At 48.2% G+C, this 24,820-nt stretch overlaps 1 protein-coding gene across 2 annotated transcripts in view; it reads right to left on the reverse strand.

Moving 5' to 3' along the window:
* Positions 1–24,820, reverse strand: part of AMOT (angiomotin) — a 260,974-nt gene that overhangs the window by 230,812 nt on the left and 5,342 nt on the right. The gene's annotated exons all lie outside the window — the stretch shown is intronic.

Below are 24,820 nucleotides of genomic sequence, written 5' to 3' on the forward strand. Positions count from 1 at the left end.
ATATAGACACTCATATAGCTATTCACAAAACCATGCAGCCACTTATACACCAGACAGACAGACAGATACAGACATTCACACAGTTTAGTCACTAGTCTGCAGTAAGATACATTTAATGACTCACTTATAGAGTCAGTCACACACCTAGAAAATCATCCTTTCACACACTTATACACCCACTCATTCTTCCATAGGTCTTTCCCTATATATATATTAAAACTCTACAGAAACACAGACTCACTGGATGACGTCATCAGTGATGTCATTTGAGATGTCATCAGTGATGTCACTGACCATGTCATGAGTGATGTAATATGTGACGTCACCAGCAGTACATTGCGGGGGCGCGCGAGTTATAGTTAGCTGAACTAACTAGAACGGGGGAATTTCTAGGGTTTCGTACGAGGGAAATGTCCAGCTAACTTATAACCTCTGAAACCTATGGTTTTTTCAGTGAATATATATATACTTATCCACAGCAGCGACAGGATAGAAGCTACAAAAGACGCACTCACGGGTCAATTTCTTCAGTAAGTTTCTTTAATGTGCGGACCCCGCACCAACAGGCGCGTTTCGGCGTTGAAGTCATTGACAAAGGCTTCAACGCCGAAACGCGTATGTCGGTCCGAGGGGGGTTGGGGGGGGGGAGTCTGCACATTAAAGAAAATTACTGAAGAATATGATCCGCGAGTGCGTCTTTTGTAGCTTCTATCCTGTTGCTGCTATGGATAACTATTACGCAACTCACCATCGATGGGACTGCACCCAGAGCAAGTGGTGCGGCGGCGGGCACCTTTGTGCTGAAAAATATATATATATATATATATATATATATATATTATGCTACTTACCAGTATGCATCTGTTCTTGGCATGTAGAGCTGCAGATATATACACTGTGCATAGATCGCCATCTGGTGTTGGGCCCGGATGTTTGCAGTTAGTTTTTCTTCTTGGACAATGATTGGAAGTCACGAGTTCGGTGACTCCTCCTTCGGTCCGTACTGCGCATGGGCTTCGGCTCCATCCTCAGATTGTTTTTCGCCAGCAGGGAAAAGATGGAGCGTAGTGATAATAGTAAGAAACCCATGTGTGTTGTATCTAAATAAGATAGACTGGAACGGATACAGGTAGCCGGGGAGGCGGGTGGGCGTGTATATATCTGCAGCTCTACATACCAAGAACAGATGCATACTGGTAAGTAGCATATTACGTTCGAGGCATATGAGCTGCAGATTATACACTGTGCATAGATTGTATAGCAGTACCCAACCTTAGCGGCGACCACCGGTATCCGTTGCAGTGGTTTGAAACAGTGTCTTTAGTACAGCCTGGCCCACACTAGCTTGTTGTTTGGAGTGCACGTCTACACAGTAATGTTTTGTGAAGGTGTGCGGTGTTGACCATGTGGCTGCTTTGCAGATGTCATCTAAGGGTATATTCCCTAGAAAAGCCATAGAAGCCCCTATCTTTCTTGTAGAGTGGGCTTTAGGTGGAACAGATCATGTCCTTTTTGCTTTGTGATAACAAATTTGTATGCACTGTACAATCCACCTAGCTATCCCTGATTTTGAGATGGGGTTGCCTTTTTGCGGTGGAGAGAACGAGACAAACAACTGTTTGGTCTTTCTGAAAGATTGCGTTCTTTGTATGTAGTAAAGTAAAGCCCTTTTAACATCAAGTGTATGTAGAGCCCTTTCCGCAACAGATTGAGGTTGCGAGAAAAAAAACGGTAATTCCACCGATTGATTGAGATGGAAGGGGGAAATGACCTTGGGCAGAAATTTTGGATTTGTGCGAAGTATCACCTTGCTGTGATGTATCTGTAGAAAGGGTTCCTGTATAGTGAACGCTTGTATTTCACTAACCCGTCTAAGGGAAGTGATAGCTACGAGAAAAGGTGTTTTCCAAGTAAGGAACTGTAGCTCTCATTTATGCATTGGTTCGAAAGGCGGACCCATCAGCCTTGTAAGAACTACGTTTAGATTCCACACAGGTGAGGGTGGTGCCCTGGGCGGAATTACTCGTTTAAGGCCTTCCATGAAAGCTTTAATAGCAGGCACTCTGAACAGTGATAAATGCTGTCTGTTTTGTAGGGAAGCAGCAATTGCTGCGAGGTGTAAGCGGATGGATGAGTATGCCAGGTTACACCTTTGTAGATGGAGCAGGTAGCATATGATGTGCTGTATGGATACCTCTAGGGGGTTGATTGTATTGTTACGGCAGTAAACAACAAATCTCTTCCACTTAGCGGCATAGCATGCTCGAGTGGTAGGACGTCTGGCTTCCCTGATAATGTTGATGCAATCAGGGGGAAGGTTAAGGTATCCAAATTCTAAGATTTCAGGAGCCAGATTGCAAGGTTGAGCTGAGCTGGGTCCGGGTGCCTGATTTCTCCATGGTTCTGGGTTAGGAGGCATGGGGACAGGTGCAGTTTCTGATGTGGCACCACTAAGAGCTGTAGTAGTGAGGTGTACCACGGCTGCCTGGCCCATGTTGGAGCTACCAGAATGAGTGTGAGGGAGTGCTGTTGTAGCTTCCTTGCCACTAATGGAATTAGCGGGAGAGGTGGAAAGGCGTATGCAAATCTGCCTGACCAGTTCATCCATATCGCATTGCCTTTGGACAATGGGTGTGGGTATCTGGCGGCGAAGCTTGGCCCTTTTTTGTTTTCGTGGGTGGCGAAGAGGTCTATCTGAGGATGCCCCCACTTGTGAAAGAATGGGTGAAGAACTTGTGGCTGCAGTTCCCATTCGTGCATTTGCTGCGTTTGTCTGCTGAGCAGATCTGCCATGGTGTTTTGTATCCCTGGGACGTGTTGTGCCAGGAGAAAGATTTTTTGTGGGATTGCCCATCTCCATATGCTCTGTGCTAACCGAGAGAGCTGTGGAGAGTGTGTGTCCCCCCCGTTTTTGAATGTAGTACATTGCAGTCATATTGTCTGTGCGAATGAGGACTGCCTTGTCTGAGATCGGTTTCTGAAACGATTTCAGGGCTAGAAAGATCGCCAATAACTCCAGATGGTTAATGTGGAGTAACTTTTGTTGTGGCGTCCATATCCCTTGCACTGTAAGGTGTAATAGGTGCCAGAGAGCGATGCGTCCGTTGTTAGAATTACCTGAGGAACCGGGTCCAGGAACGGTCGCCCTTTGGAAAGATTTGTGGTGTTCCACCACTGCAGAGAGCGATGGGTGCGACCGTCCACCAACACCAGATCCGTCAGCCGCCCCTGGGCCTGGTTCCACTGGCGTGCTAGGCACTCTTGGAGTGGACGCATGTGGAGTCTTGCATGAGGCACTATGAAGATGCAAGGTGCCATCATCCCTATTCGCTTCATAAACACTCTCGCTGGGAGAGAGTGCTGAAGAATGAATCTTTGGCGCAAGGCTTGTATGCTTGCGATTCTGGCTGAATTGGGATAGGCTATAGCTTTTGAGGTGTCTATAGTGGCACGTAGGTATTGCTTTGTGTGAGACGGTATCAGCTGGGACTTTTGGTGGTTCACCGTGAAACCTAGCTGGTGGAGTAGTTGGATGGTAGGGTTTGTATGATGCACACATTGGTTGTAGGACGCGGCTTTTATTAGCCAGTCGTCCAAGTAAGAGAAGACGTGAATGTGTTGTCTTCTGAAGTGTGCCGCCACTACTGCTAGGCATTTGGTAAACACTCTTGGTGCGGTAGTGACCCCGAAGGGGAGAACCCTGAACTGATAATGTTGGCCGTCCACTACAAATCTGAGGTACTTTCTGTGAGAAGGGTGTATTGGAATATGAAAGTATGCGTCTTTCAAGTCCAGGGTAGTGAGAAAGTCGTCCTGGCAGAGGAGTGGGACGACTTGTTGGAGAGTTACCATGTGAAAATGGTCTGAATGTATGTATGCATTTAGGGGCCGGAGGTCTAGAATGGGCCGTAGAGTCCCGTCCTTCTTTGGTATCAGAAAGTAGAGAGAGTAGACCCCTAAATTTTGTTGATTGATGGGGACCTGCTCTATAGCTTGTTTTTGCAGGAGGGAGATCACCTCTTGTTTCAGCAGGATGGTATGTTCCTGTGACATTGTACGGTGCCTGGGTGGAATATTTGGGGGGGTAGATGTTAGTTCGAGACAGTACCCTGATCGAATAATTTGGGTCACCCATTTGTCTGATGTTATGGTCTCCCAGGTTTGAAAAAAGTCTTGTAGTCTGCCCCCGACCGGAGTGGAATGGTCTGGGGGGAGCGGGGGAAAGTCATTGTGTGGGCGGTGTGGCAGAACGGGCGGTGTTGGTTTTGCCCCTGCCTTTATTATTGTTCCCTCTATATCCACCTCTCTGGTAGCCCTTTGTGAAGGTAGTCTGAGGAGGGGACTTGTAGGACGTAGAGGCGTTATCGGCAGAGTAACCCCTGCCAGTGCCTCGAAAGGAGGAACGACGAAAGGAGCGCCTAGGAGTGGGGGATTGTAATGCTCCCATAGACTTCGCCGTATCTGTATCCTTCTTCATCTTCTCCAGGGCTTCGTCTACTTTTGGGCCAAATAAGTGTTGTTGGTCAAAAGGGTGGTTCAATATAGAAGCTTGGGCCTCTGGCTTAAAGCCTGAGATTCTAAGCCAGGCGTGGCGGCGAAGCAGAACGCTGGTGTTTATAGCCCTGGAAGCTGTGTCTGCTGCGTCAAGTGCACATTTAATAGAGGTGTTGGTAATGAGCTTTCCCTCCTGTATCAGGTCATGAGCCTTATGTTTATATTTTTCTGGGAGATGTTGCATGATAGCCTCCAGCTCATCGTAGTGCGCTCTGTCGTACCGTGCCAGCAGCGCTTGCGTGTTGGCTATTCGCCACATATTGGCAGCTTGCGAAGCGGTGCGTTTGCCTGACGCATCTAAGAGCTTGGACTCTTTATCGGGCGGTGGAGCCTCACCCGATGACTGAGAATTGGATCGCTTCCTAGCTGTGGATACCACTAATGAGTCTAAGGGGGCAGGTCCTTTAATAGAGGCAGGATCCGTGGGGGCTGCCTTATATTTTTTCTCTATTCTGGGGTTTAAGACTCTAGCCCTGACTGGGTCCTTGATAACCTCTGTCGCATGTTTGGTCACCCCTTTAAGCATGGGTAATATGGCAGTAGATTTATCTGCAATGTCAAAAGTGTCAAGTAGGAAGTCTTCCTCAACTGGCTCACTGTGTAACTCCACCCCATGATAATGTGCCGCCCGTTGTAATAAGTGGTGAAACCCCAGGGAGTCCTCTGGTGGAGATGGCCTGGATGGATAAGTATCATCCTGAGGCATATCAGGGACATCTGGATTATGATAATCCTCCCATGGGTCTGGGGTGCCCGGAGGAGTAGGGTCCTGTGGGGCATCTGTTGGATCGTAGTATGGATCCCCTTGGTCATCAGGGTCTGGAGACGGGGTTGGAGAGCGATGAGGCAAGGGTGGAGAAGGTGGGGGCGGAGATGGTGGAGGAGGTGGAGGAGGCGGGGAGGGTACTCTGAAAGGAGATGTGGCAGAGTCCTTCCGTTTTGGCGGAGGAGGAGGAGCTGGCTTGTCTAAATGTCTTTTCTTTGAGGACAAAGCCAAATGTCCAGTATTTGGATCCTTTGTTAAAGTCTTTTGTCGAGGATCTGGAGTGAATAGCTCCTCCGGCACCGATTCGTTTGCCGGTGCCGACATTTTCGGAGCCGACGACTTCCTTGTCGATCCCGAATAGTCTTTTTCGATCTAAAAGACTTGCAGGCGGGACAGTCTCGGGCCTCGTGTTCGGGAGAGAGGCAGAGGTTGCACACCTGATGTAAATCAGTGTGGGGAAATTTAGACCCACATTTCGGGCACTTCTTAAAGGGAGTCCTTTCCATCGGCCGAGACCGGAGTCGAGATAGGCCCGAAGGCCGCCACCGATGCTTGGAATGGAGTAAGTGCCGAAGAGAGAGATGAGAAGATGGTTTTGAGAATCTCGATAGGCGAGGATTTTTCGTCGAAGGTCGAACTAGAAAGGTTCGAAGCCGGAGCACAAAGTATTACATCCGAGCCCGATGGCGGAAAAAAAACAATCTGAGGATGGATCCGAAGCCCATGCGCAGTACGGACCGAAGGAGGAGTCACAGAACTCGTGACTTCCAAACATTGTCCAAGAAGAAAAACAAACTGCAAACATCCGGGCCCAACACCAGATGGCGATCTACGCACCGTGTATAATATGCAGCTCATATGCCTCGAACATATATTTTCAACTCTACTCAAACACATAGTCACACTTTCATTAGTACACTGCAACTGTCAAATTCGATTTCATTACAAGAGTACAGGAAAAATGACGAGAGATACATGCAACCTGTGAGGCAGTAAAAAGTGTAACAACTACTTTACACAAGACAAAATCCAAGTGTCAGACGGTCTCTTCAGTCTGATTTCACCATACTGCACCAACGTAACTCCCTTTCACTCTGGTTGGGGATAGGTACCTATTGTTAAAACAAGTCCTCATGAAAAAATACCATTGCATAAATCTTTTATGCAGATGCACAAGTTATAATCTATTTATAGGAACTGTAGATGGAGGAGTATAATGACAAGATAGAGGACAGAGCGAGAGAGATAAGCAACATTTCCCTCTTAATAGTCTTTCTCCCAGCCGCATTGACACATCTGTAACAAACTTGATGGAGTCTGCGTTCAAAATACAAGGTTTGGGTGTTAATTATATATGGTATCTAGATTCCTCAAAGGGTCCAAAAGCAGTAATGTATGGGGCTCAGTACATGTGACTTTTTTTTTTTTTAATAGCATGGCTAGCACAAACGTAATGCCACAGTTATCCTTCCATCATGGAATACCTTTTGTTGGTTTAGTTAATTTTTGTCTAGCCATTTTGTATAAAGCATGCGCCAATGTGGTCTATAATACAGAACATTCTATTCCAATGAGTAAAAGATGATGAAGTGCAGAGTGGCCACAATATGCACCGACCAAATAAAGTGCCAGGCATACTTCTGAATGTCAACTAAATGACCACGAACACCAAGAGACAAACACACCCTTAAAACAAGACCAGCAGGCCCAAAGCCTTCTTTCACTCTCCACAAACATGAACGTGTTGGGGAGAAAGCCATCGTGGATTACTTTCAGAAAGGAGACATACTAAGCCTCCAGGAGACATGGGCAACGGCGCTGGTTTATACTACGAGTTCCACAACGCTGCCATGAAAAATAGGATGTTTGACCCGCCATCTGGCGGCCTTTCCGTTTAACATGCGTGGAAAATAGTGGCCACGGAAGTTCCCATTAAGCCCAATTCACTTCAAGCCCTACTTATCAAAGGGATAAAGCTGAACTCACTAGCTCTTCGCCTGTTGCTGATCAATTGCTACATCAATTCAGCATCGCTCCAGATGAAATTGGCCATTGACCTTTTAGCAAACACCATAGAAGATCTCTTGATCAATTACAAGTCTCACTAGGCAATAATTGTAGGGGACTTCAACATCGAGGACTTGCGCAAAAACAACAGCCCAGAGACGCCAGCAATGGCCGCACCTATACACGTGCTCCCGGCTAATCACCATATCTCCTCGCTCCAAAGCATCAAGGAAGCCTGCCCTCTCTCGCTTGGTGGCCCGGACCTACTTTCAAGAAAATTTCCACGATTAATTATATGTTTTGCGTGCGAAGGGCTGACTGACCCTTAACCCCTTCGCTTTTGAAAAAAATGTAAGCGATCACAGAACCCTACGGACAACAATGAAGCCAGCCTCTATAAATTCATCACCCATACCTTTGCTGGGGAAACCCACAAGGGAAGAGCGACTCTGCGTTCTACACAGAATCAAATGGTCGACTAAGCTAGGGGATACATTTGCCCCATGGACAGAAGTAAGGAAGTCTGCCAGCAATCCAACCAGCCCCATAACTGCAACTGACCACTGGGAGTGCCTTGTGGTGGATCTCCAGAAAGTGCTGGGCAATGGCGAATGTAACACCACGCATTGGCTACCAACCACTCGGAGCCTCTTTTTACTCAAAGGAAATCATTGCCATCAAACAGGCTCTCAACAGAGCTCTTGCTGTCAGTAGAAGAGGCTCTACATTAGGAAACGACCAATCCATCAGCCTTCTTATGACAGCCCACAAAAAGCAAGTATGGGGGCACAAAAAGAACCTCAAGGAAGAAGCGTGGCTCAAAATGTTTTCCCTATATAAAGATAAAAACCAAGCTCGCCTTTGGAGATACATAAATTGCCTAGACAATCTGGGGCCCACCAGAAAGAACATAGTGGCAGAAAGGGACTGGCTAAGTCACGTGAACAGGCTATACACAACCACCCAAGTTAATGGAACAGTACCTGCGATATGCTGCCCTACCCTGGATTTCGGGGATTATTACGACACATCAACTACAGAAAGTACAGTTCTCTCTACAATCAAGGAAATGAGAAACGAAGGGGCACCAGTGCCCAACGGATTCCGGCAGCCGTGCTCAAAACAGCACAAGAATTCTGACAGACTACACTCAGCCCTCTGTACAACTTCTCATTCACAACGGCAACAATACCTGCGTCCTGGAGGGGCTCAATTTATTCCCCCATCCATAAAAAGGTAGATCGCTCCAATCCGGCAAATTATAGGCTTATTGCTCTCTTAGATCTCGAAACAAAGGCCTACACATGCATCCTGTTAAAAGAGCTGGAATCTTGGGCCATGGACAAGGGCATCCTACCATTATATCAATCAGGCTTTCGATCAAACTGCTCCACTATGGATAACATCTTGGTCCTTGCATACCTCTTCACACAGGCTGTAAGGAGGAAGCAATCCCCCTTATACTGCTGCTTTGTGGATTATAGCACTTCCTTTGACAAAGTGGATTGGGGCAGGCTTTTGGGGGGGGAAGGGGGCAAGCTAACCACCTGAGGGATTCCATCGCAGCTCCTCAGGGCTATTTCAACATTACATCAAGAAACATGGGTCAGGGTAAAATTAAGTCCCGCCACAGCAAGAGTGCCCACCTAGGGGAGGAGCCTAGCGCGCATCCAAGATGGTCGCGTGAGCACAGGGCTCGCCGGACCCTCGCTGCTCCTCGGAACTTATCCTGACTTTATCCTGACTTGGTTGACGGATTCTGGAAGATGAACGTTGGCTGAACCCTAAACTCTTTTCAGAAACCAAATCGGACCTGGGAGACCTGATCTATGGTGGTTTGAACCTTTGAGGCCCAACGGATGGCTGTGCCCGGTGCGAAGGTGAACTGTGGAGCCGGGGCATAGTTGAACAACAACGGCATCGGGGCTGCGCCAGCGGCCGTCTCATCACTTTTGGTTTCACTTTTGGATCTCTGAGTGGCTGGACAGTGGAGTTGCCTTGTGCGGCTGGGTTTTCACTCGGCCTTCGCTTCGTGTCTTTGCCTCCGCCTGACACCAGTGTGCCCATTGACTTTGATCCTCTCGCACCGCCACATTGCGGTCCCTGGTAGGGCCCGTGTCGGCTTCGCCTGTGCCACTTTGACGCTTCCTTGGTGGTCCCCTTCGGTGAGCGTGGTTCAACATGGGAGGCAGGGGGGATCCCGAGAGGCGTAAGACCAAGACATCCCTACGTGGGGGACCGGTCCAGACCCACAACATGGACCGCTACACTCATGGTAAAGGGTCCCCTGGGGCGGCCAGTGTTCTCCCGGACGACGCTGGGGGTGTTCCGTCGGCCCCTCCGGATTTGTCACTGCAGGACATCATGGGCGCTATTAATGGCATCAAGGAGACCATCGCTACGCAGTACGAGGCCTTGGCCCGTAAAATCGACAAGGTGGCCATTGATGTTACGCTAATTCGGGCGGATCTCTCTAAGACCAATGAGAGGGATCTCTCTAAGACCAATGAGAGGGTTCAATCGCTGGATTTGCGGACGTCCACCCTTGGTACGGATGTGTCGGACCTGCAGACTGCTCTTGGCGACCTCAAGTCGGCCAACGACCTGATGGCCCGGCGGCTGGAGGACTTCGAGGGACGGGCTCGACGCAATAACATCCGCGTCATTGGTGTTCCAGAGACCTCCGACAATCGCCCGGTGGATCTTGTGGTTGAGGAACTCATCCTCAAACAGCTTGCCCCCGCTGGCCTGAGTAAGTTCTTTGCCGTGGAGCGGGCCCATCGAGTCCCAGGCGGTCGGCCGCGACCGGGAGCTCCCCCGAGGCCTATTGTCGCAAAACTTTTTCACTACAGAGACCGCGATGCGATTCTGCAGGCCTCACGGGTACATGGCCCGGTCCGCTATGAGAACTCATCCGTTAACTTTTTCCCGGACTTCACCCAACTTGTCCAGAAGCAGCGGATGGGCTTCCAGGGGGTGAAGCGCCGTCTTCGGGACCTGGGTCTTAAGTACTCGATGCTTTTTCCTGCTAGGCTCCGAGTGGAATACGAAGACCGGACTACCTTTTTTGACTGTCCTGCGACCGTGAGTGACTGGCTGGATTCTCTGCCGGACCGGGGTGACCGGCCTGGGCCTTCTGGTGGTACCGAGAGTGGTGGGCCTCCTTCGGAGTGACTTTTGGTCCTTGACTTTGACATTTTGTTTGGCTGGGTTCTACTTCTTTTGTACATTTTGTTTAACTATGATCTGTGTTGGGGGCGGGCAGGGACGGGTCCCTTTCCTCCTCCGGGGTCTTTTCGTAGAATGGGGTTTGTAGGGCGACAGGCACACTGCAAGTTGGGGTGGTTTTCTGGACCGCAGGGGTGCAGGGTGGGGGGGGGGGGAGGAGTTGAATTTGGGGGGGGGGTTGGTGGGTGGGTGGGGTTGTTTGGATTTGTGTTTTTTGTTTTCAAGGCGAGGTATGGGCTCTGCTTCAGTTTCTGGTGTCGCGCTATTTGCAGGGGGATCCTTGATCTACTGGAGGGGATGGGGGGGGGGGACGGGTTGAGACGGATGTCTTGGAACGTCAACGGATTGGGGGATCGTATCAAACTGGGTGTTGTGCTGCAGTATTTGCGTCGTTTGACTCCTGATGTGGTATTCTTACAGGAGACGCATCTGGTTGGTAATGTTTGTCATGCCATGAACAGGGGGGGATACCGACTCGTGGCCCATTCCGGTTTCACCACTGGCTCTAGAGGGGTGGGCATTTTCATACGATCTTCACTTCCGCTAGAGATCACCAGGGTTGTCCTAGACGATAGAGGGCGCTATGTGGCTCTGACTGGGAGGTGGGAGGGACAGTCCCTTTCCTTGGTTTCGGTTTATGTTACCCCGGGCCTCCAGAACTACACTTTCTCAGACTCGGTTCGTATGATGCTTGAGCTTCCTGACAGTCTTTTGCTTATGGGTGGGGATTTTAATTCGGTTGTTTCGGGTGATTTGGATCACCACCCACCCAGGGCCCTCCCTGCTGCCCAGGCGTGGCTCGGCGGACTCTTGGATACCTTCGGTCTGGTGGATTGTTGGAGGTTAATGCATCCGACACAGTGTCAGTACACATTTCACTCTGGGGCCCATGGGAGTCTCTCCAGATTGGATTATTTTCTTATGCCCGCGGCCCAGACTGCCCGGATTCGAGAGGTAAAGCACTTGGCCCGGGGTATCTCTGATCATTCCCCACTTTGGTTGCTTTTCGACACCGGGATGCGGTCCGCTGGGCGGATCGCCCCTATTAACCCTTGGTACTTGCGAGACCCCAAGATTCGTGATAGCCTTGTTAAGTCGATTGATCAGTATTTTCTCGAGAATGAGGGGTCGGTGGTGTCCTCAGTGTCCCTGTGGGAAGCCTTCAAAGCAGTGCTCCGCGGGCATGCCCTATCCCAGATAGTGGAGGCTAAGAGGGTTAAGAATGAGGCGGTGGTGAAGCTGGAGACTGAAATATCGGGGCTGGAGGCAGCCTTGGAGACGGGTGTGACTCAGGATGGGCTTCATGCCCTCAGCTTGAAGCAGTTTGAATATAAGTCTCTTGTCACTGACGCTGCCAAGATTATGTATAGGGAGCAACAGGGTAGGTTGTATGATGCCGGGGACAAGGCAGGTAAACTGATTGCTTGGTTGGATAAGAAGGCGAGAGTGAATCGTGTGGTCCCGGAGCTTCGGGTTTCGGATGGAGTGTGTGTGACTGACCCTGGTGAGATTGTGGAGTGTTTTGCGGACCACCTCCGGGCGGTGTACTCCCCGGTGTCTGGTAGAGAGGAGGATGACTCTCGTCTCTTGCTGCGGGATATTGCCTTGCCCGGCCTATCCGTAGAGGACCGTGAGCAGATGGATGCCTCTCTGTCTGTCGACGAGATTGCTGCCGCGATTCGTTCCCTCCGCTCGGGCAAGGCTATGGGCCCCAACGGACTGCCGATTGAACTGTATAAACTACGCCCGGATAAAATCGCGCCCTTCCTCCGTCGTATGTTTCTGGAGTCACTCGAGCGGGGTTCCCTTCCCGACGACCAGCGTCTGGCTACTATAGTTGTTATTCCCAAGGACGGTAAGCCACGAGACCGCTGTGCCTCATATAGGCCTATTTCCCTACTAAATGCCGAACCGAAAATCCTTGCCAAGGTCCTCGCTAATCGCTTGTTGAGAGTTATATGCGATTTGATACATCCGGATCAATGCGGCTTTATCCCTCATCGTAATACCGCTCTCAACTTGCGGCGTCTACATGGCGTCCTCGCTAGGGCGGAGTACTTCTCTGAACCGGCCATATTGGTTTCCTTAGACGCCACGATGGCCTTTGACACCATCGAGTGGCCATTCCTTTGGGCAGTATTGGCGAAATTTGGCTTTGGGTAGGGATTTATTAGTTGGGTGAAGCTCCTCTATGCTGGTCCAATGGCTCAGGTTGTTGTCAATGGGCGGGTTTCTCGGCCCTTCGCTCTCGGGAGGGGTACTAGGCAGGGGTGCCCGTTGTCCCCTCTGCTCTTTGCTCTCGCCTTGGAACCGCTAGCTGCCTGGCTCCGCTGGGAGCCCTCGATCAGAGGGATCCGGTGGGCCCCGGGCTTCGAGGATCGGGTCTCGTACACTGATGATATTCTTATGTACCTCACCTCGCCGTGGAAGTCGCTCAACGTGCTTTTTGATGTTCTTACTTCCTTCGGGAGAAATTCGGGTTTGATAATTAACTGGTCCAAATCTTGCATGTATCCTATCTCCGGTGGCCTTCCTCTCCTGCCGCCGCGGCTTCCGCTCCAAACATCTCAATCCGGCTTTAAATACTTGGGGATATACGTTTCGTTGGATCCGGCGGTCCGCTACGAGCAGAATCTCCTGCCTCCCCTCCGGCGTTTGAGGGCGGATACAGCCCGGTGGTGTACGTTGCCCTTGTCTCCGCTTGGTCGCGCAGCACTGTTTAAAATGATGTCCCTTCCCAGATTTCTTTACGCACTCCAGAACTCCTTCGATATCATTCCGGCGGCCTACTTTAGGGAAGTGGAGAGTTTGCAGAGGAGACTGGTTTGGTTCAGTCGTGTGCGTATCGCTTTGGCAAAGCTGACTCTTCCCTGGTATGACGGGGGCATCGTGCTCCCTGACATTAGAAGGTACTATTGGGCCTCCCAGCTGTCTGCCATTAACCATGCTACGTACGCTCCTGGCTCGAACCCGGCTTATGAGATGGATAAATTCCTGCTTCCCGGCGGTAACTATAACAGAGCGCTTTACTCTCGATCTGCCGGAAGGACCCTCACGGGCCCTACTAGGATTGCGGTACGTGTGTGGAAGGCGGCGAATGTAGCTGTGGGCTGGAGTGAGCGGTTGACGTGTGCTACTCCTCTGTTCGCCTCAGAGCGCTTGGGAAGCCTCTGGACAACGAAAGGCTTTGAGCACTGGGATACGATCGGCATTAGCAGAGTGGGGGACCTATGGGTTAAAGGCGCGGTTAAATCCTTCGCGGCGCTTCAGAGCGAGTACGAGCTTAGTGAAAGGGAGTTCTTCCGCTATGGCCAGGTTCGGCACGCCCTACCCTCGGTCTTTGGGGAGGGGACCACGGTCCCTATTTCTTCGCCTCTCGAGGACCGTATACTCGACGGACACGTCCCTGACAGCACTATCTCCCTGATTTATAAAAAACTCATAAATAATCGGGCTGATCTCTTGGTGCGTCTTCGGGAGGTATGGACGGGAGATGGGGTTGAGTTGGACGACGAGGACTGGCAGTCTGCGCTGTCATCCCCTAAGGAGGTTGCCATCCCGGCCCGTCTCCGTCTGGTCCAGCTTAAGATTCCCCATCGTGTCTACGTGACGGGTCCCCGTTTGGTCTCGATGGGGTTTACTGACGACGGGCTCTGTAAGCGTGGCTGCGATCTCAGTGCCACCTTTCTCCACATCCTCTGGGAGTGCCGCGAGGTGGCGGAATATTGGCGCCAGGTGCATGATGTTATGAAACGAGTCACTGGGGTCGCTCTGCTGCCGGAGGTGCGCCGATGTGTTCTGAACGTGTGGGAGCCCAGTGACTATAATGAAGCCCAGGCTCGGTGGGCGGCCCTTGGGAACATGATCGCAAAGGGAGATATTGCGCAGCTTTGGGGTTCCCAACGGCCTCCCACCGTGTCCGTATGGAAGGAGAACATGGACTGGTGCATGTTCAGGGAGAAGACGGTGTATGTGGCACGTGGTAAACCCGGGGCGTAGGGTAGAATCTGGGGTCAGTGGAATGTGTATCGCGGGACTATCTGTTCCCCCCCCCTGGTGGATACGTCTGATGTTGCCTTGTCCCCCTGATCCTTGACGGTTCCTTGCTTAATTAGTTCATCTGAGTATAGAGTTGGTTTGCCCGTGGCCCCCCCCTCCCTCTCAGACCCCCCTTTTTATCGACCACCCTAGGGTGGTCCTGTGTGGAGTTCCTCCGCTGTGGTTAGACGCCCTTTCAATGTTTCTCGCCTTGCTTTTTGTTTTTCTTTACTTTTGTTGATATTTATGTAAAAAGGGTGTATCCTGACTTTCCTTATGTGCAGCCTGATCTCCTGTTATTTAGCGGAGCTCCCGCGGGCCAGTCATTGTTTTTGAACTGCTTGATCATTTCTGCATACTAGCGGCCGGCCCAGGTGGTTGTAGGCCCGTGCTTGTACCCTTTTTTATCTGCACAATAAAAATTTAAAAAAAAAAAAAAAAAAAATGAATGCCCACCTACAATGGCCTCAAACAGGGCTGTGTGCAGGCCCCCCCTTCTCTTCTATCTTTATTCCGCAGATATGGGAGCAGCTCTGGATGGAGCCAGTCCGGTGACACCAATACTGGGAAGACTACACATCTCAATCTTGCGGACGACGCCGTGATTATGGACAACACAACGGTAGGTCTACAGAGGTCCCTCAACGCACTCCACCGATACAATAGAGCAAACAATCTGCTGGTGAACCAGAATAAAACCAAAATATTAGTATTTGGCAGATACCCACACAAAAACACTCACTGGCAGCTAGAGGCTCTTCAAATAGCGACAGACCCAGCATACAACTACCTTGGCGTGTGGTTATCTGAAAGGGCCAACTCAGCAGTCCATTTAAGGCACCTTAAAAGCAAGGGCTCTACAGTCATCCATTTACTAAAGTGCATCAGCAGCCCTACAGCGGAGCCCATGCTGACAGTATTAAGAGCAAAATTGATCCCAGCCCTCAACAATGGCCACATGGCCTTCCCCGGAGTACTCAACAACTTTTTAACAAACGCCCAGATTAAGGCCTACAAGACCACACTACTTGCTTCTCAGCAGGGCAGAAGGTCCAGACTGCGGCTGGAACTGGGCCTTGGAAGGCCTGACCTCGCTGGACAGGGGGACTTATTAAAGTACCATCTGAAGGCAATTTTTGAAGAAGGCAGATGCCCTTGGCAAACACAGCTGGCAACAGCAATAAGCACCCTGAAGATCACGCCTGAAAGCCTGTACATGCAAGACATCCCACTATCAGTATGGAAAAAAGTTGCGAAGAGGCAAATGCTTCTAACTTCTATTGAACAAGATATAGGGAGTCTCTAGCATAATCCATTGACAGATCCATGGACAAATCATACAACCTAGGGAAGGCACAGCCATATTTTCAACTTCCACTATCTGCCCAGGCTGGCAAGAAAATTCTCTAAATGAGGCTCATTGCCCTGTCCATTGCAGACTTGGGCTAATCAAGAGGAAGCAGGCCCTGGGCTATGCAAGTATCACAAAGAATCCTGGCTCCACCTTTTGTGCTGCTGCACCAAATTGGCTGAGTAACAACATTGGCTGCTCCTTCCCCGGTTTCCGGCTGAAAGGTGTCAAGCGCTGTAGAGAGGCATCCAACCTGTGCTTCAGTGAAAACACCCCTCAGACGCTGGCTAGACTACGGAAATTCACCAGCATCATGCGATACTCACTCACTGAAGCAACTACCAACGCCCACACGGCACAGGCCTCGCATCTTGCAATCAGGCCATAGCACCTGCCTGGTACCAACAAGCTCATGGATCATGTGAAGAGCACCAAACGGTCACGAACTTGGAACTATCACTCACCCATGGGAATAATTAAACCGGAGAGTAGAACACTTCTATCAACCTAAACTCAATTGCTTGCAGTTGGGGCCAAAACAGCAGGAGGCTCCAGGAGTTTCCCATTCAACTCTCAGCATTTTAAACTCTCATTTCTTAAAACTTCTGAACAGAGTCGTTTTAAAGCTTATTATAATCTCAACCGACTAGTAATTTAACCACGATTTAACACCAGCGGAATGAATTAATCAGCACTCTTGTTCCAAAATCATTTTATGCAATGGTTCATATATGTAATGATTTTAATTAATCAAACAAATAAATATTCACAAATATTACAAGTTGTGAGGTGTGTACATAAACACGTACACCCATGTAGATATATATAACATGAATACATGATGGCAAGATAGATCTATGACTGGAAATGTGACACTTCCATCAGGTGTATACCCACACACAACCTACAGTTTGCCTCACTCACGACCCCAAAACCTGCTTCTCAGGACAAGTGTCCTACCTACTGTTCACCCAATCCCCTACCTCTACACCAAACAAATACAATTTACCTCCTGCTAATCTCTGTATAACACTCACATTGTAAATGGGTAAAGCATACCACTTCATTTATCTGTAAAACGCTCTGCCTCTCTTCCTAGTTACTTCAAAGCGCTGAACGTTTGCCTTAAGAGTCTACATCCAGTAGCTTTTCATCAGAACCAGTTCGCATTCTTACAATGATGTACACATTATGCAAAACGGTCTTGCGAACTCTGGGTGGTGCCGTCTTTAGTAAGAAAGCACCTTTTCCTATTGGCGCCCAAATACAACACCAACGACATTCTAAACCTGCAAACCTCAAATGTCGGTTTTCCTAGCAACATTTTAACCTCTTCTGTGCCCATGACGAGACTATCTCGTCATGAACCCCACCCACTAATGAAACGCCCAGCACAGGAGGGGGAAAGGGCGTGGCACAGAAGGGGTTAAGCGAGGGATTCGCTCAATTTTCATCTCTGTGGAGCAATACTTGTGACAAACCCTTTTGCATTTCCCAGCACAGACTTTAGGCATCGGATTAGCTAGAGCCCTTATCACTCTGACCTGGAAATTACAAAAACAGAGTACAATTCCATGCACAATATTACAACTTGGATGAACATCCAAGCGAACCTGAAATAAATGACAGCAACTTCTACAAATGCGTAGCACTCAGATTTAGTCAGAGAAGAACAGCTCTGTCCAGACAGGAGGTGACACCGTCACCGTTAGAACAGCATGCTCTTAAGCTCCAAGGCTTTTACACTTTACTAGCTTGTCATTGTGGCAAATGAGCCAATTGATGCCTGAAATGTGGCTCATAAAAGATATTTTATGTAGCAGATTTACAGAGTTGTTGCTTTTGCCACTATGTTTAAGATGGCCCAGCTGTCCACAGAATGGTAGGGCACCACACAAGGCGCCCTGAACTGTGCTTTACATTGATGACCAAAGGACAGGTTCCATGTAGGGCAGGCAGTGGGGGGGGGGGGGGGGCGGCCAGGATTGGCGGTGCTTAGAGCGATGCACCTGTGCTGTAGTACCCATATCTGTCAGCACTGGGAGTACTTAGAATGATGCACATGTGCTGTAGTACCCATATCTAAGTACTCCCAGCGCTGCAGGCATGGGTACAACAGCATATGTACATCGTTCTAAGTACTCCCAGTGCTGCAGGCGTGGGTACTACAGCACAGGTGCATCGCTCTAAGCACCGCCAATCCTGGTAGATATGGGTACAACAGCACGGGTACATAGTCCTAAGCAGCGCCAATCCTGGTAGTTATGGGTACTACAGCACAGGTACATAGTTCTAAGCACCGCCAATCCTGGTACTACAGCACACTGATATAGTTCTGATATAGTTCTAAGAAACCCAAATCCTGGCAGATATGGGTACTACAGTACAGGTGCATGGTTCTAAAAACTCCCAATGCTGCAGATATGGGATCTACAGCACACAAACCCATCGTAAAAACAGCGTCCAAGGTATCTAAAAGCACATGGCGTAACATTTTTGAATAAACTTTTAATATTGCAAATTGTGTGTATTGGGCTTTAAAAGGCGGCTAGATATAACTGCCGATAGAACTAGTTTTAATAACTGAATAGTCTGGCAGGCAGTACTGCTTGTCGCAGAGGTCAAAGTTCATTCGGAGTTTGAAGCACATTAGGGCGAGGCTTCCTATGCAATATTGTTCAGGCTAAAGCCTCCTGCCTGGCTCGTCTAGCTCAGGAAGTAGAGTGCAGGGCAGGTCAAATCCAAAAGGCAAACCATTTCCTGTAAACTTAAGGACATGACAGATAACGAAAGAGGACAAACCTCCATTGCAATGTACAACAACTACACATTTCACAGGAAACCCTACACACAGCACAGGCCCTCAAGCCAGTCATGGACAAATTGTACCCAACACTGCTGCATGGCCATTAAATGACCCACAGTAAAATATTTGAACATCAGCCGGTAATTGTTTTTCCCAGTGTTAACTTATATCACTTTTGTGCCCCTATTTCAACAGCTAAAATCTCACATTTGGCAGCAGCCACCTTTACCCACATTACAATTTTCTGACACATATGAAGCAGAAGAGAGGAACCCCGTGCTGTGACACACTTGGTCCACATAAAGTAACAAAGAGAGGCACAGGTTTCTTAATTGTAAGTGCCTGTATTTCTATATTGTGGCAGCAGTGCGCGACAAAAAGTACCAAAGAGAGGCACTTGATTCTTCAGTTCATCTCTCTGCATTGCGTTATTGTGGGACGAGTGCTTGCTATAAGGTAACATGGTTTCATGTGCCTCTTCCACTTGAGTGAGACAGAGAACCGGAAGGGCTGCATTAGCGGCTACCAGATGTTAACAACAAGCAGCTAACCTTAGAAAATAAATAACGGGAGTTGCATTGGAAAATATAAAATGACCGAAAGATTCTAGGATTTTGCGTTGAGGACCATTCAATGCTCCAAAAAATGTGCTGAATAGAACTCGACCTCGAGCTGGCCAACAGGGGAATAAGGCAAAGAGTGCCCTGACAGGTTAGTGTTGAGGACTTCTTTTTTTGCTGTTTGTGGGCCTATTTGTTGTTCTGCTAGGGTGGTTTTATTGTTGATTTCCCGGACATTAAAACAAACATAACATGCAGCAAGCACAAATCCATGCAGTCTTCCATAAATGCAAAACACCTAGACAGCATGTCTTTACAAGTTCAAAATCGCCCCAGTTTGCAAATATGGATCACTTTCTTTACCTAGCTAATTCACTAATGGGGCCACTTATGTTTGTACCCTGGCTAAGAACTTTCTGAGGGACAGATGCAAATGGTCAACTTTGCCAAGTACTAGAACGATGCAACTTGCACATGTACACGTTCCTTAGCTCCCGTTTTAATATTTTCTCTCTCATGGACTCTTCTCAGCGACTCTCGTCGTGCACTGGAGCAGTCTGCCAGCAGCATAACACAAGCAGAATGAGCCATTCATTCAATAACTATATTTCGGCCACTAGCGCCATACAAGTACATAATTAAAAATCACAGCAACAGTAAAACACATGAAAAGTGTAAACACTTGCAATTATATGTTCCATATATCAAAATTGCCTTCTTGAGGCGGGATTCTCCTGCTTCTACAAAGATGTGACAATTAAAAAGCAGGCGTCCTCATACACTTTTAGACTCCAATAAAGACACCCATTTGATAAAAACACAAGTTAAAATATTTACAAGGTTAAAAGAATTTAAAAAAAGAAAATAGAGAAAAAAATATAGCCTGAGACAGAGGACCCTGATCGTGTTTGCACTGATGTGGACCTTTGCAGTTCCTACACTTAGATCTACCCAGGATGGTTCTTAATCAAACCCCACAATATGTGCCACATATGGTTTAAGAAACGTGACACAGCAAACAATTGGAGGGTGCGTGTCGTATTTTAGAACTCTGTATGCCTCTGTGTAGCGCACAAGGCCTACATTTCTGCATATTTGGATTAACCAGCGTTTGCGAGGCAGTTGATATGCAGGGCAGAAAAACAGTACATGTACTTTGGACTCTAGCTTGTAGTTACAAGCAGGACACTCAACCGTATTCTCTTTGGCCCATTTACTTTTGTGTGCAAATAAAGAAAGGTTCCCTAGTCTAAAATGCACGTACAGTTTCCTGGCCAATGGGGGATAAATCATGTCCAGGAAGAGTTCCTTGCTATATACATCTTTCACTTGTAGGAACTCTATTGTCATCCGTCCGCCAGTGGGGCTTTCCTGTATGGACAGTATGTTAGAATGCCTGTGAAGTTGTACTAGTTCCCGCCTAGATATCGTTGGGCATGAAGTCTTAGGGGTTTTCCAGAGGTCCAACCTTCCTAACCTTAAAGAGAGATCCCTTATATGGCACAAGCACAGTATTTTCTTGGTGAAGAAAATGGACAAAATCTCCTTAAGCTTGGCTTTGTACAAGGACAACTCCGGGGTAACCCATACCTGGCGCCAGAATGTAAAAGGTCCAAGGGCGATCTCTTCGTTGATAGGCCTCATGCCCAAGTTCATGTGAAGGAGTACTGGGGGGGGGTGCTACGAGGAAGGCCTAATAGCTGCCTCATGAAGTTGTTCTTGACCTTCATAAGATTAGAAGTGGAGCAATGCCCCCACAATTCTTCCCCATATAATGTGCCCCCCCTTGCTTGGGCTTTATATATTTCCACAACGGGGGCAGCTGGCTTGAATGCCGAAGTTCTGGCCAACTTCATAATCCCACCCACCCACGGTCTGGGTTAACTTGAGGCTTGCTTTAGCCAACTGAGACCCCCACGCAAAGTGCTCTGATAATGTAACACCCAAATAATAAAAAATCCTCACCCTTTCCATGAGTGTACCATTTAGGGAGGGATTTGGCCAGTCGTCATGGGGGTGGGTGGGGGGGGGGGGGGGGGGAGATAGAAGACCATATATTTGGTCTTTGTTAAGTGTGACTCCCAAGCCTCGGGCGCTATATTGGGCTAAAAGGCCGAACTATTCACCTAAGATCATTTCAGTGGCTGCTGCAGAGATGTGTGCGACCTATAGTTTGCAGGTACGAACCAAAGCAGCGCTGTGTCTGCCATTCATTTTTGGCGATCAGCAAAACGAGTGTCACACAGTTAGATAATAAGCCTATTCAATAGAAGGTTTCTCTACAGGTACAGAGTGAAAGTACCATAATAAAAATTGAATTAGTGAATCGCCTTAAATAACCTGAAGGTCACAGAGGTTGAAATGACAACAAAGTCTATTTCAGCTCCTCATCCTTTTGATTACTAAATCAATTGATTATTGTGAGAAATTGGGGTTGTTGGTTGAGGGGGTGTGTCAGACTTTCTCAAGTAACAGCCACAATCCTGGTCAGTGTGAACCCAAAAAGAAATAAATTAAAGAAAAAAAAAACGATAAAGCAACCTATGCTTAACCCTCTGGTAGCTTGGCACAAAAAGCAGTCAGGCTTAACTTAGAGGCAATGTGTAAGTATTTATGCAGCATTTAGACAGTAAAAAAGTGAAAGCAACAAAAGAAAAATCCTACACCAATTTAGAAAAATAGGGCAAAATGTAATTAATTATTTGACACCAAAACAACAAAAATATGGTCATATGTATTGGAGTTACAAATCTTTAAAGTTTGCAGTGACAAATAGAGACTAAAAGATCAAGGCGCCAACCGAGGACATCTAGCTGGTTGGGCCTTACTACAATGGAGTATGATTTGGATACACAAATTGGATTGAGCCTGATCTACGCTTACCTTCGGATTTAGAATTTTTTTTGAAGAAAAACGTCTGAGAAGGCAATCTTCAGTGGGGAAAGGCAGTTGCCAGTGTCCGAGGAGGAGGCGTTGTTGTCAGAGACCTGCTGAACAACATCGCAGTGAAGATTTCTATGTTCAGACGAAGTCTCTTTTTTGGATGTCAAAAATCTCTAGCTGGACGGAGCTGCAGGGTGCATATGGCAAGAGATCCAGGAGGCCGGAAACCCTTCCAGAGAGGAGCCACCGAGCAGGATTTCCAGCTCCAGAGAAGAGGGTAGTGGGAGCTACATTGAACTCAGGCTGACTGGCGATACACCTTCAAAGGAAAGGCGAGCAGGTAGGTCTCAACCTCCTCTCAGTTCTCAAGGCACTTTTTAGCAGATTCTTTTTTTTTTTTTTTCAAGTTCCAAATTTTGGACTTGGGCTATCTAGGCATCTTTAGCACCACTTCCAAAAGGTCCAGACTAGATGGGCACTACTTGGAGGATCAGGACTCACTCAGGCTGGGTCCAGATGTGGGTTTAAGATAGTTGGAGCCTTCTCAGTCCCAGAGCTGTGACCTGGAGACCAACCAACCAGCTCTTGGAGTCACTCTGGTAGTCCTGGTTTCAATCAGAAAAGCAAGTCTTAAGCAGACAGCAGTCCTCTGAAGACGCAGGGCAGTCCTCTTGGTGCTGCAGGGCAGTCATCTGAAGTAACCAGCAGGCCACAGGAAGCAGGGCAGTCCTCTGGGAGCCCTCCGCAGGTCCAGAAGTGAACTGGAGAGTGGATCGGAGTGTCCCGTTTTAAATACCTTGTGACAGCTTAGAAGTGGAAGAAACTTCTAGATTCCCTCCCCCCCCCCCCTCAAAAGTGCCTGGAATTTCCTGACTCTGTGCAATGGGACCAGGATGCCTGGAGTCACAAAAGGTTAGTGTGAAGGTTTTTGACTGAGCGGAGGCAGTGTATTTGAAGTGCAAGTGGGGCTGTGCACAACTCTGCTGCACCCCCCTCTGTCAGTAAAGCCCATCCAGCGAACACCCAGTCCTTTTATTGTACGGCTGTCTGGGAGGACTACACAAAAGTCAACTGCCAACCAACTACATCTAGTCACTTGACACAGGAACTAATGGTTAGGACACAAAAATGCCAACTTTCGAAATTGGTATTTTCAGAATCGTAAATTTCATTTCTGGACACCAGCCATGATATTTCTACCCATTCCCAAACAAAAGTTCTCATTTTTTAAATGTAATAAGGTAACCCAATGTTATTGCTATAAAGTGGGAGAGGTAGGCCTCACAGAAGTGAAAAACAAAATTTAGGACATGTAAAACTTTTTAAATACACTACTAATACGCTACCCTGCCATATGCGCTGCTTAGGGCGAACCCTAGGGATGACATGTATTAAAAAAAGGTTTTAGGCTTTGCAAAGGGGTTGTTTTGCCAAGTCAAATTGGCTGTTAAAAAACTGCCCACAGGCTGCTCTGGCAGACCTCATATGTTTGGAAGGGCCACTTTGATGGGTGGCACAAAAAGTGCTGTAGGTCCACTGGTAGCGTTTAATAAATGGCAAGGTTTCCATTTATCGATAAACAAACCAGTGCATTCTGGGAGTTTTACAACAAAATCAAACTCACCAAATGTACTGTAACACTATGGATTGTAAAAGAAGCACCCAGGACAGAATACATTGAAGGCTGTTCACATTAGGCCATATGCTGGTCAACAGACACACCGTGCGCCCACTCTGGTACTACCAAACTAATGCACTCTGAGAGTGTATTTACATTGAAGACAGATGACACATTATTCGGTCCCCCCCACCCCCAAACAAAAAAAGTCTATTTCCCACCTCTCAATTAAATCTGAGCCTATTCTCCCATCCCACCCCTCCGCCTCATTTCCCACGATAAAACCGTACGTACCGACCCTTAAGATGGATTTCTGGGACACAAAATTAATTGTATAACATGCGAGAACACCCATCAATTCACGGATTGAGAGAATTTTGCAGACACCTACCCAACAACCCCTTTCCACCCCAACTGTAAAAAGAAAAATTACGACACTGCAGAACTCGCCACAGAGCTGAAATTTAAGCTACATTAGTCCCAGAGTGAATTTTTTTGTCTGTGCACCTGTGTACAAAACGTTATCAATCGGTTCTTAAATTCGCTAAAAACATCAAAAGCCACAGATCTAAATAAAAAAAAATGCGGCAAAGGCTTATAGACAGCCGCCTTGCCTCGACTGAAGAAGAATGGCAACATGCTATCTGGTCCCTGGTAACTGCTATCAGACGCTCCACAACAAAGGCGGACTGACCTGAAGGGACATCTGTTGATAGTGCGACCTGCTGCACGCCTCTAAAGCGTTGTATGGCTGGGGCAACTTCGACACAGGCCTGGTGGGTGGCTGACTCGAGCCCAGACCGAAGGGCCTTTCTTCCGCATCGACCTTACGCAAAGTCTCCACTTTTTCCTCCAGACTAGTTTTCCACCAACATGTGACTGACCAGGCACCAGCCATACCAACATGTCAGAGGCATCATGTTACAAAATGACTAGATTACCCTGCCGGACACCCTCCCATCAAACGTGTGACTGACTCAGAACCATCCTTGCTGGAACATAAGAGGCA

The sequence above is a fragment of the Triturus cristatus genome, chromosome 5_2 (assembly GCF_964204655.1).
Source record: "Triturus cristatus chromosome 5_2, aTriCri1.1, whole genome shotgun sequence".
In the NCBI taxonomy this organism is placed as follows: Eukaryota; Metazoa; Chordata; class Amphibia; order Caudata; family Salamandridae; genus Triturus; species Triturus cristatus.